Raw genomic sequence first — 12,481 nt, 5'->3', positions numbered from 1 at the left:
GTCTTCACTGGTAAATTACCATTAAGAGATCATGTGTGAACAGGACCTTTTCAAAAATCCTGGTAAATTTGTTCTGGCAATCATAATGTTTTATGGAGATGACATGATTACTCTGAGCTGTTTACAAAGCTCCGCTGCTTTTTAATTAGCTTTTCTATGTAAATATGCACTAGATGGACATCTTTGACCATTGCGTCTCACAGCTTTTATCGCGCTTTTCCATTCATCAGGGCTTCCTACACAATTGGATACTATAAACGCGTCTCGGGATTATAAGAGCAAATCATACTGATTGGCTAGTAACTTGGCTAGTTAGTTTGGTTTGGTTGAGAGTAAAAGCTGTGCTCCTCTCCTACCATTGTCGGTGAACACATTGACTCGATAGTGATATTAATTTTTTTAATGTAGAACTATTTTTTTCCTGCAGCCAAATGCCACACGGCAGAGATCTGGCACAGTGCCGGAGAACTTTAAGCCCTGAAATCATGATGGCATGAACAAAATGGTGCATGAGTGTTTCCAATTTACCAATAAAATGACATGAACTTATGGAGAGCAAAGAGCTGTGAGTTGAAATACAGTTTTCAAATCAACATAACTGAAGTGAAAAATGACTAGTCATGAATGAATGTCCTTTATTTAGTTATTACAGATAACTCCAGAAACATGCTGTTGTTAAATCCAGACATGCTGTGACTGAATCACTGAGAAAGGAGTTGAACTCAAGAACCAGATAAATCAGACACATGGTTCACGTATTTTGTGAGCAAATTCCTTGAAATTATTTAACTCAAAAGAATGTTTTGTTCACAAACTCTACTTTTCTCATGATTGTCACGGATAAGAAAAGAAAATGCAGAGTGGATATACATTTTTTCAATGAATAATGATTTGTTGTTGTTGTTGTTGTTGTTCTTCTTCTTCTTCTCAAACAAACCATATGCACGGAATATAGTGCATGGGTAATTTGGTCTATTTTTATGGTGTTATTAAGGAGTTTCGGTCCCCATTAATTGTATTTGCATTTAGAACATAACGGAAAACACTGGCCATCCGTCCAGGGATGTTTCCCTGCTTACAGCCTGTGAGAGTGGGATAGGATCCAGCATCCCAGTTACCCTACATAGGGCAAGCAGTTTCGAAAATGACTGTAAGGATGTTGATGGAAACAATCTCTTTTCTATTTACAGATCAGATTTACAACCTATGGGGACAAGGTGAATGGCAGAGAAATGAGTGTACAATTTTTGAGTAAACTATTCCATTTTTTTTTTACATACTACCTTCTTTTAAAGTGAAGAGAAAAAGTCAGAGAAAGACAGTATGTGTGTGATTTCCACCAACCCCGAAAGAGATGCCACACATCCCACAAAGCCTACTTGATTTTTCCAGATGGAACAGTAAGTGTGTATGACGTACTGTAGGAGGATTATTGTGTGTTGCTGTGTGAAGGTTCATGAGTGCATCTGATTATGATGAGAAATAATGAATCAAACAAAGCAAGAATCAAGACTACACACTGCCTGGCAGACACACAGATGCACTGCTTACCTAGACAGTAGGGCTGCATGATAAATCGCATGCGATATTTAATGCGCATCTTGTCAGTAAAGCCGGTTCTGTATTCAGCTGTAAATCTCCATCACCTGCACTCTTTCACATGGATCAGCATTTACTACACAGGGCCGTTGTTCACTGACAAGTAAGGGTGCTCCGATTGATCGGTCGCCGATCATAATCGGCCGATAATAGCTTTGGGATGTTTGATCGGTCGATCCAGAAAAGCCGATCAGATGACGCAAAACTCGCGAGACGATTTTTTTACGCGCTGCTAAAAATGGCTTCACCGGTCTGGCAATTCTACATGGTGTGCGAAAAAGACAATACATTAGCAATCTGCAACGTGTGTACCAAGCAAATCCAACGAGGCAGAGAGCACGCAAAACATTTTAACACCACCAACCTCATCAGACATTTGAAGGTTAGTCACGTAAAGGAATATGAGCAGTTTTCAAAGTTAGCTAGTGCAAAGAGAGAGCGAGACAGTTCAGCATCTCAAGCGCCACTCACTCAGCTGTCAGTAACAGAGACGTTTCAAAGACAGCAACCCTACAGCAGGGACAGTAAGAAGCATAAAGAGATATCAGACAAAATAAAAGGAATGAATTTGCCTAGATCACCAGCCTGTCTGTTGTGGAAGACAAAGGGTTCCAGCGACTCATGTCCTATTTAGATTCACGTTACACTCTGCCAGGGCGTAAATATTTCACTGATGTGTGCCTGCCACAGTTATACCAAACCATGTTTACATATGTCGACAGCCTTATGAAGGACAACATAACATCGATTGGTTTCACTAGTGACATTTGGAGTGCGAGTGTATGCCCCATGTCCATGTTGAGCCTCACTGCGCAGTTCATTAATCAAAACTTCGAACTACAAAAAGTTGTTCTACATTCTCAAGAGTTTTCAGGGTCACACACCGCAGAGGCTCTTGCTGCTGCATTCAACGACATGTTTCGAGCATGGGGAATCCCGAAGGAAAAAGTGCATGTTATTCTAAGGGATAACGCAAAGAACATGGAAAAGGCCATGAGGGATGCCAATCTACCCAGCCTGCCATGCATGGCGCATTCACTCCAGCTCGCCGTGAACGAGGGAGTCATGTCACAACGCAGCATAGCTGATATAATTGCTTCTGGTAGACGCATCGTTGGTCATTTCAAACACTCCCCGCTTGCTTACTCCCGGCTTCAAAGTATTCAGAAACAACTGGGCCAGCCTATCAAGAGACTACAGCAAGATGTACCTACCAGGTGGAACAGTACTGTATACATGCTGCAGAGTCTGCAGGAACAGAAACGTGCCCTGTGTGCTTATGTAGCCGACTATGACTTACCCTCCATGTTCACCAGTAGCCAGTGGAAATTAGTTGAAAATATGATTTCGCTACTCGCCCCATTTGAAGAGCTCACGCAGCAGATCAGCTCATCAACTGCATCGGCTGCAGATGTTATCCATCAGAGCTTTAACTCGTCTTCTTGAGAAGACAGCAGAGACTGACCACGGTGTAAAAACTTCAAAAGCCACGTTGTTAGAAGCGGTCCAGAAAAGATTACGTGACATTGAATCTGAGCGCCTGTATAGCATCGCTACAATCCTCGATCCGAGGTGAGAAAACTTATTTTACACATTCGTTTGTGTGTGTGTGTGTGTGTGTGTGTGTGTGTGTGTGTGCGTGTGCGCGCGTCAGAGCGAATTGAAGAGCATGCAAATGAGTATTTCAAAAGTTTTAATTCATAACTGATAAAAAAATATATATTTTTGACTATTCTAGTAAGCTCCTTAATTCATATAGCAGGAATAGGCATATTTGGTCTAAATGATTGATACAAGAAGCTATTATTACTGAAATTAATAGTGTAATTGTTTTATTTTGTGTAGGCTGGTATTTCCTTCAAATTCTGTTAAATTTGCTGTAAACATGGGCATTTAGAAGAGTGTTGTACAAATACATCTACTGATGCTACTGGACACATCTTCAGTGATGTTCCTGGACTCATTGAGTGTTTCGGGTCTTTCAACATCATACACCCTCATCCAGGCGACCCAGCTGTGGTTGATCAGACCACAGCTTGTGTCCAGTTGGCAAATCTAGCTACCCTTCCTCCATGGATCTCCTCTCTTTAGCCATAGCCATCTTGAGGCCTTCTCTGCTGCTTCACTGGTGTTGCGGATGGCTCTTCTCCTCCTCACCCCATCTATACCTAACAAGCTGAAGGCTCTGGCCAGGGATCGGGCTATAAAGCCCCTGCATCCTACCTCTATTGGGAGACACCTAGCTCTCCATCCAGCTTGTCTGCACTAACTGACCAGTCCCTCGTACTTGGCGAGCTTCCTCTCAAAGGCCTCTTCCAAGCGGTCTTCCCAGGGGACTGTAAGCTCCAACAGAAATACTTGTTTAGTGGACTCCGACAAGAGTACGATGTCGGGTCTTAAGGTGGTGATCACAACATGGTTGGGGAACTTGAGTTGCTGCTCCAAGTCCACCAACAGTTGCCAGTCCCTCGCAGTGGCCAAGATACCTGCAGATGTTTTTGCGGCTGGTTTTGGCAGCTCTCCAGCTCTGACAAAGGCAATGGCTTGCTTGGAGGGTCGGGAGCGCTTGGCCCACTCGACTCCTGTAGCAATGGCTTCTGCAATGGCCTTCAGTACCTGGTCATGCCTCCACCTGTACCGTCCCTCTCCCAGTGCCTTTGAGCAGCAACTCAAAATGTGCTCTAGGGTTCCATGCTTAGAGCACAGTGAACATGCTGGAGACTCCACTTTGCCCCATATGTGAAGGTTTGATGGACTGGGAAGCACATCATATGCCGCTTGAATGAGAAAGCTGATCCGCTGTGGCTCTGCCTTCCACAGCTCCGCCCATGTCACTTTCCTTTCGATCGCGTTCTCCCATCGTGTCCAGGCACCCTGTTGCCTCATTCCTACTGTCCTGCAGGTTCTCTTCCTCAACCACTGCTCTCACCTCCTCCTGGACTAGGCAGCGCTTATTCTTCACTTTGCTGGTGTCAATGTGGGGAGTTGAAAAGGAACCCAGTCCAGCCCTGCCTCTTGTTACCACCCCCACCAGCCTCTTGTGGTGTAATCTTGCCTCTGCTTGTTGAACAGCCTCCTCTGCCTTCCACTTCCGACCAGTCCTCACTTCAATCCCAGCCGTTGCTACTTTTGGGTCACTAGAGTCTCTATATAGCAACACTTCTCTAGCTTTTGTAACCTTGAACTCCTCTTCCAAGGACATAAGCGGCAGTTGCAGTTTGTTGCGGTGCCCATAGAGTGCGATGCAACTTAGACTTTTTGGAAGCCCCAGCCATCTTCTGAGATGGCTACTGACCTTCCTCTCTAAGGTTTCCACGGTCGAGATTGGCACTTCATAGATGAGTAATGGCCACAGGATTCTGGGAAGAATGCCATGTTGGTACAGCCAAGCTTTGAACTTCCCTGGCAATCCAGACCGATCCATTGTCTTTAGCCATTTGTCCAGCTCAGTGCAGGTTGACTGGATGGATGAGGAGTCCCTCAAGGTGCTGTCAAACACCTTGCCTAAGCTCTTGACAGACTTCTCTGTGATTGTCGGAATTTTTTCACCAGCTACGCTGAACCGTCATCCACCTTTCCTCTTCTCAGCACCATTGATCTTGACTTGGCTGGTTTAAAATGCATCCGTGCCCACTCCATTAGTTTTTCGAGACCCTTAACAATCCACCGGCAGCCTGGGACTGATTCTGTGGTGACCGTGAGGTCATCCATAAATGCTCTGATCGGTGGCTGGCGTAGACCTGACTCCGTCTTGGGCCCTCTGCACTCTGGTTCATGGCCAGGGAGAACAGAACTACAGAGATGGTGCATCCCGTGATGATTCCGATCTCGACTTTGTGCCAGCCTGATGTCACTGCTCCTGAAGAAGTTCAGGGATCCTGCCCCTCCTCCAGATAACACGCAGGATTTTCCACAGGCGCAGCAGGAGTTTTGGACAGTTCTTGTACACTTTGTAAGAAGTGCCGCTTGGTCCTGGAGCAGAACTAGCTCTCGCTTTACTGACAACTTCTCGAACCTCCTTCAGCTGCAGCTCTGACATGTTGAATTGCACACTTGGCCCAGGAGGGTCTATCAGAGTACTGCACTCCCCCAACTCTTGCTCTCTTACTGGGTCGCTGTACGTTTCCTTCAGGTGGTGATCAATCTCCTCCTGAGAGCAGACCAGCTTGCCACTACGCTTCTGTCCTAGCAGCTCCTTAGTGAACTTAAAGGGGTTGGCAATAAATGCGGCTCTCTTTCGGGCTCTTTCACGACGGCGCCTCCGATGCCACTCTGCCCGACAGAGGATCCTGATCTTCTTTCGCAGGATGCTCATCAAATGTGCCAGGCCAATGTGATCCTCCTTTCCTGCCTGCCTGTATTGTCGCTTCAGGGTCTTCATTTCCTGTCTGATGTTATGGATTCTCACCTCGCGTTGGTTATTTGAGTGAGATCCTCTGGAGCCTCTTTCTTTCACCTCTTCACCGAACCGTTCGGATGCAATGCTGATGATGATCATTGTCATGGTTTGCAGTTTCCTGTCAACTTCTCCCCTTGTGGTGGTCTCCAGGATTTGATCGACATCACTATCAAACTGGTTCCACAATGAGGTCATGTTAGATGCAGGCCACTTGATCCGCCTCTTCTCAGACTTAATGCTAGATGGAGTCATTTGCAACACTTGGAGGTTCCGGGCACTTTGGGGTGACTCCGGGCCTGGCTCCTCCTGCGTCTCACCAGGTTGAACACCTGTGCGTTGTGTTGGTCCTGTCCCCACCAGACACTTCATCCTCCCTTGGTGGATCTTCAGGCCTTGCTTATTCTTGCAGATTTTGCCACATATACACTGCTTTCTCGTAGTCGTTTGTCCATTGCCTTGTTCTAATAACGTTATATCCGTCCAGTTGGGGTGCTCATCCCCCCCCCCTCTCTCGGGCACCCCTGGGGGTATTTTTCCATTAGGTTCATCGTAGCTTGTTGTGGGAGTCTCCCTCACGGAAGACACAAAATTAGGTTGCCAGCCCATTCTGCCCCAATTGCCGTCTTTCCGAGCTGTCACCAACAATAATATTATTATTAATAATATTAATAATAATAATAAAAAAGCATATTTTTTTGGAGTATGCTAGGCTGACTAATCATAGCAAGAGCCAATCATAACCTTCAAATTTAAATAATAGAACATTTTCTTAGTATAGATTTTCCATTTTTCTTGTAATTTATCTGTGCTGTTACATATTTCTTTTCTAACATGGAGCAACTGTAACCCAATAATTAAAGTATTTTTGATTCTGATTTTTGACAAATTCATATTCAATTTAAATAAATTAATGAATGTTTTGTTTTCTTGTAAATAAAAGGTACAAAGACAGATATTTTTCTGACGCAGTCAAGCCCCAGATACGTGGACTGCTTTCTAATGTTCTGGCCACTGGATTGGAGCAGCAGGATGGTGAGGCAAGTTGGCTGCAAGCGGGTCTGGACCCCCAGAGAAAGTACCACGAACAGGCTCCTTGCATGCTATGTATGCTGAGTTGTTGGGTGGAGATCAGGAATTTGGTGACAGTGACATCAGCAGCTCAGCATCATTGCAATTGAATTTCTACCTGTCAGAGCCAGTTATCGCTCAAAGCGGACAGCCACTTGTTTACTGGCAGAACAATAAAAGCCGCTTTCCCGCTCTCACACAAGCAGCACGCACCTACCTCTGTGCACCGTGTACAAGTGTTGATAGCAAACGACTTTTTAGCACAGCAGGGAATATTATTGATGAGAAGAGGAACAAGCTGTCAGCCAAAAATGCAGAGATGCTTATATTTATAAAGAAAAATCTGCCATTGATGCTTAAGTAAGCTTTGGGCAATCTAATAATCTCTATCCCCCCTCTCTCTTTCTCTACCTCTCTCTTCCTCTCTCTACCTCTCTAAATGCCCACAAAATCTGAATGAGTATCTCAGAAAAGCTGTTATAGATATACAGATATGGAAGTTGTTAGTTATTAGATTTTTTTGTTGCTGTGCACTTTACTACCTGTGCTCCTTGAAAAGGTGTTTTACAATAACCAATGTCTGACTGACTCAAAACAATATTTTGGCTATAGCCTTTTTTGTTGCAGTTTTAGTTAAAAGTAGCCTAAAGCTAAATTTAAAGACTCAGATGTTTTGTCTTATCTTATTTTATTTATATATTCTCCAGGAAAGTTGTATTAGTCAAGTCCTAAGTTGTTCCTTATAACCAAGCACATGCTGCTAAGTTAATTTGTTGTACATGTTGCTTCCAAATAAACACACAGTTGTCAATTCATGATGCGTTGTCTTCTCTTAATTGTAATACTTAATGTGCATTGTTGTTAAATATTGTTTAAAATATAATGCTTCATGATAAATAAAAGGCTTCAAATAGACCCTGTAATCGGTGATCGGTATCGGGTGATACAGCTTCCAGCAATCGGGGATCGGTGATCGGCCCAAAAAATCCTGATCGGAGCACTCCTACTCACAAGCTGCGCAAAACATGCACAACATATGATTGTTGTTTTGCGCAGCTTGTCAGTGAACAATGGCTCTGGGATCATGCACCAAAAAATGCTGTCTACGTAGGCTATTTATGTTTTGTGAAAGAGCTATAGAACATTCAAAGAGATCCAAATCAAAGTTGCATTATCATAAAGAAATTAACACCCATTTTAGATTTGAATGTGCGCACAACTAATGAATGCTTTGACTTGAAATAAAGTGCACAAATAGCAGTAAATAAATCAGTACATGTGAACAAATTGAAAATGTTAGAAAGTTCTTACTAAGTTTACTCTGATAGCTATTTCTCTCCAAAGGCTACATTAAAAATTTAAAGCAATGCTTCTGTACATCAGTTGTAGAACCATTAAAGGCAAGATATGTCACAGATCAAAGAAAAAGACTTCTAAAACTGGGTCAGTGCATTTAATAAACATGAACCAGGACATGTTCTTGAACCCTAATCAGTTAAATATATATATCTAGATTTTGGGCACTGAATACATTCGGAGTCCGATGAGCACATGATGCTCAAAACTGCTGTCTAGATAGGCTCACTTTTAAGACACAGCCACAGTCTTGAGCCTCAGTATCACAGTTGAACCATCTGCTTTCAACACCCAATGAAATAGTTATGACATATTTGCTTTTGAAACTGGGAAGAATTAAATGGTTCCAGAGTGTTTAGTCAAATGTCATAAGAAGCTCAGTTGATTAGTTAAAAAAATCTCTATCCAAAGTGCCCGTTGAAACTGCATACTGTATTTTCAGAGGTTCATGCACCAAATAAACAACTGCCATAGAGATTAATGAGAATTCAAGCAGGGACAATATACAGATAATTTAACTGGACAAAAAATGTACTACACCAATGCGTACAAAATTATTTGTTTGTGGTGTTCCAGACAGGCTGACCAAGAGATGAGAATTGTTCAGCGACCCTTTTAAAAAATTGTGCCAGTAGGTGGTGACAAGCGTATTTTAAACTCTTTTGATGTATAAGTTCAAGAACCATTTAATGAAGTTTAATTAGTTCACAATTTAAACACGTATTCACTCAGGAGAGAAAGTACACCAAGACCACTGCTTGAAAACATGCAGCATCTGATCCTTTTCTGACTTTTGTTTGTAAGTATTTTTGTTGGAGTTGTGATGATAGACAAAGTAGCTGTGTCTAAAAGTTAGTCAAGTAACATCTTATTTATCAGCTGTTTAAAATCAGTATCACATTGTACTATTGTACTGTGCTTCTAATATTCAGACTACTGTCATGCTAATATTCAGTACAAGCGACTCTTACTGATATGATATTGCTTACACACACACAGAGAGAGAGAGAGAGAGAGAGAGAGAGAGTTTCATTTTTAAAAACATAACTCGTAAATATGACCCAGTTGACGCTGTTTAAGCAGTATGCGTTAATAAAGAAATGTTGGGCTGCAGGAGATGGTTTGAGCTGAAGTGAAGGATGCGGACTGCAGGTTTATGCGACACGGCAGCATAACTGAGGTCAGGAGCCTAACTAAATACCGACTGCATCTACAAATATGAGTAACAGTAAGACAACATTGTTTCTGCAGTGTTACAATCACTGCATGTAACAAAAATCACAACTGCAGAATCACAGCTTTGCGCAAATCCCATCACACAGACTAGTTATTACTATATGTTTATATGTAAAGAATGAGGGCGTGTATTGCAAGGTAATGAATTTTAAGCACGCTTCCATTTCTTTTAAACTACAATAACCAACACAAATAATGTACTTACCCAGATAACAGCCTATAGGCCTGTCTTTATGTTTTCCATGGTACACAAGCCAATCACAAAGATATCCGTGATGGTGCAAAGAATTACCGGCGATCAGGGAACGGCTAGTAAATAGCGTTTTCAGCAGGATATTATTCACTGCTCCGAGCGGCTGGCTGATGATGGCGCAGCGGCAGCATAATGAAACTCAATGGCGCTGCGTTTTAACTGACAGCCCCTTTAACCAATAGAATGGTCTGGATCGCGAGCTTAGGCATTTCATTGGCTGGGACGCTTGTCAATCAGCCCCCATCCCGGGGCTTTGTAAACGGTAGGCGAAGGACTGAACACGCCGGGGCGCCTGACACATGTGTCGGTTTAATGACTCCTCACTGAAGATTTTCATGGCAGTTGGAGAGCGTTCAAAAAGTTACAGTGAATGGCGGTTCGAAACCGCTCCGTCCACGAAGAAGTTCCATCAAACGAGTTCAGCCCTTTGCCACAAAATCCTAGTATATCTGTGTTTATGCATTGATGACTAAACTTCCATCAAGTTAAACTGGAGTCTCTCTCTCTTTTCCTTTACACGCCCATATAGGCCACTTTTACTTTACACGTCCGGGGCCTCTAGAACAGCGCAGTTTCCTTAGGTAAGTAAAATTTTAATGGAACATGCATGCTGAATATTTGTATTATGTTGTAAATCTTATATATAAAAAACAGTAAAGCGGCCGAGGCTGTGCTATTAGTTTATCACTCCACTAATTCTCTTTAGTCTATATTCACAATTCACCGTAAAGCATGCTTCTTTTAAAATATATTAATTATACTTATTCGGGAAAACAGCTGTGTGCTTTAAGTTAAAGTAATAGACAGATTTAGATGTGTTTGTTTAATGGATGTTGCACATGCAGTCCGTCATTACAGGTTCAAGGGCAATAATAATGCAACAATAATGCAACAATAATGCAACAATAATGCTTGGCTCAATGCTTCCATCTGTCGACCAGTCATCATATTGTACTCACAATGAATATTAGGTTTTCCTAAAAGGTGATCTTGTGGTCACACTGTTCAGGTGAACCGTCGCAGTCAATTAACAGGTCAGCTCACCTGTCAAGAGAAGTTCAAACTTGATGGATTATCTGCAATGTTCATAAATATAATAATGTGATCGTTACAGAAATGATAGAAACAGAAATGCTATAAGATTAGGGTTTAAGTTAGAAGTATTTCATCATTATAAGCAATCAGCACTGTAATTGACAGGAGTAATGTTTACCAATGACCAGTTGTAAATCTTCATCTCCTATGAGATGGGATACTGGTGGATACCAAAGCAATGATTGTTGTGGAATATAGTGATTTTGGACAAACAAAAGCTATTATATGTCACAAGATAAGGGGAACATTATCAGTAAATATCAAATAAACCTGACAGATATAGTAACTATGAACTGTCATTGTATTGAGTCTATTCCTGTTTTGTCTTTTTCTTTCTTTCTTTTTTTTCTTTTTTGTAAAACTCTCAAATAAATTACATTAAACATTTATGTTATTTAGTTTAACCTATGTTAAAAGCTTATAGGTTTCGTTTTCACGATTTGCTAAATCGAGCGCACGATTTACTGTTTTGTTCTCTCGATTTATAAATTTGTGTGCACGATATAGCAAATTGAGGGAAAGAATTAGTCAGCTGTGTGCACAATTTATAAATCGAGGGAACGAAATAGTAAATCGTGCACATGATTTAGCCTGTTACTTTTTCCATGTGTGGGGCTACATATTAAATAGTTAATTAATTAAATAAGTAATTGCCTCATTATCTCCCAATACAGACTCTTGTTCTTGCAATTCTAAATTTATACATCACAGTTCGGACTTTGTTTCTGGCATTTTTTTAAATAAACAGAACTACAAGATATTAACTTAGAATTCTGACTTTTTCATGCAATTCTTAGTTCACATCTAACAATTTTTTTTATTGTTGTTTGATTTTTGCTTTGTTTTGTTTACCATAAAAAAGTGAATGCAATTTTTATCACAATATTGACTATTTTTTTCTTTGCAATTGGCAATTAACATCTTGCAATTCTGAATTTTGGAGAAAAAAAATTATATACTGTATTTCTTATATATTATATTGAATTTTTATTCTGTGGTGAAAATGGGCTTCTATTAAAAAAAAAAAAAAAACTTAGTATACAGTCTCTGCATAAAGGAACATGTTTCTGTAATTGGCACTACAAATGGCAAAATGAGGAAGAAAAAAACCTATTCATCTTATTTTTTAATGTACAATATGTGGAAGTGTGACCTTGGAGAACTTTAACCAGATCTAGGCTTGACGGTTTTTGACTACGCCGCCTGGTGCCTCTCACACCAAGATATACTTTGCTTATTAACTGCTGAATACCTGACCTAAGGCAAGCAGGTTCATAGAAATACACCAAAAGATGAATTAAACAGAGACGTGCTTTCAGTAAAGACACTTTATTAGTAAATGGTACAATTAAAAGAGCCAAACAGTCATAGTAGAGGCACAATAGTTGCAACCAAAAGACTTGGCTTACAGAGGGTGATCAGGACTGGTATTGGCTGCTTCCAGGAACACTATAATTAGCAGTGTAACTGGGCCA

At 41.4% G+C, this 12,481-nt stretch overlaps 1 protein-coding gene and 1 long non-coding RNA gene across 6 annotated transcripts in view; one reads left to right on the top strand and one right to left on the bottom strand.

Annotated features, from left to right (window-relative positions):
* Positions 1-10,052, bottom strand: part of LOC132092754 (tyrosine-protein kinase fynb) — a 93,055-nt gene extending 83,003 nt beyond the window's left edge. For 3 of the 5 annotated variants that reach the window (XM_059499138.1, XM_059499139.1, XM_059499140.1), the window contains exon 1: positions 9,864-10,051. The gene's annotated coding sequence lies outside the window, so the exon portion shown is untranslated. Of the gene's footprint in view, positions 1-9,863 lie in introns of all 5 variants that reach the window. The other 2 variants (XM_059499136.1, XM_059499137.1) reach the window with 1 other exon arrangement.
* LOC132092753 (uncharacterized) lies at positions 1,707-7,881 on the top strand. The gene is made up of 2 exons (XR_009422252.1): positions 1,707-3,171; positions 6,939-7,881. It is a non-coding gene; the product is annotated as an uncharacterized LOC132092753 (long non-coding RNA).
* Positions 10,053-12,481: the final 2,429 nt, after the last annotated feature.

This window comes from Carassius carassius, chromosome 18, assembly GCF_963082965.1.
Source record: "Carassius carassius chromosome 18, fCarCar2.1, whole genome shotgun sequence".
Taxonomy (NCBI): Eukaryota; Metazoa; Chordata; class Actinopteri; order Cypriniformes; family Cyprinidae; genus Carassius; species Carassius carassius.
Note: the sequence above shows the minus strand (reverse complement) of the source record. Positions and strands in the feature narration are given on the sequence as shown.